This window comes from Natator depressus, chromosome 18, assembly GCF_965152275.1.
Source record: "Natator depressus isolate rNatDep1 chromosome 18, rNatDep2.hap1, whole genome shotgun sequence".
In the NCBI taxonomy this organism is placed as follows: domain Eukaryota; kingdom Metazoa; phylum Chordata; order Testudines; family Cheloniidae; genus Natator; species Natator depressus.
Genome location: NC_134251.1, coordinates 11,925,068 through 11,925,803, shown reverse-complemented (window position 1 = coordinate 11,925,803; position 736 = coordinate 11,925,068).

Genomic DNA, 736 nt, shown 5'->3' with positions numbered 1-736 from the left:
CCCCGGGTGTGGGGGGAATTGCTCCTCCCCCCCACAGGGTGAGGGTGTGTGGGGAAAGTGATCTCCCCCCACCCCCCAGGGTGTGGGTGGGGGCAGCGGATGGGGATGTGTCCCCCTGCCCAGTGTGTGGGGTTTGACCAGCTCTGGGTGGATGGATGTGTGATCCTCCCATTTCACTGTAGGGCTATGGCTAGGGAGTAGATGGGGATGTGACCCAGTCTGCTCCATGTGCGACTACGGGGCAGTTGGGCTTGTGACAGAGGGGCCAATGGGGCGTATGTACCTAGAGGGATGGGGGTGCAGGACCGCTCCCTGCAGAAGAGGAAACTGACATTTTGAACATATGACCTTCTCTCCCCCAGCTAGTAAAGTCATAGAATCTCAGGGTTGGAAGGGACCTCAGGAGGTCATCTAGTCCAACCCCCTGCTCAAAGCAGGACCAGTCCCCAATTTTTGCCCCAGATCCCTAAATGGCCCCCTCAAGGATTGAACTCACAACCCTGGGTTTAGCAGGCCAATGCTCAAACCACTGAGCAGCTGATTCCATCCTTTCTCCCTGCACCACAGGGGAGCTTCTTGGAGCTGAGTGCATATCCTCTTTCTATTTTCTAATTCAAACAAAATAATAAGGGAGGAGGGAGAAAGACATGAGCCCAGGGAAAGGACATATGGATAGTAGCTCCCTGTATGATGCCACTTCTGAATGAGAGAAATTGCAAGTCATTTTTCTTTCATT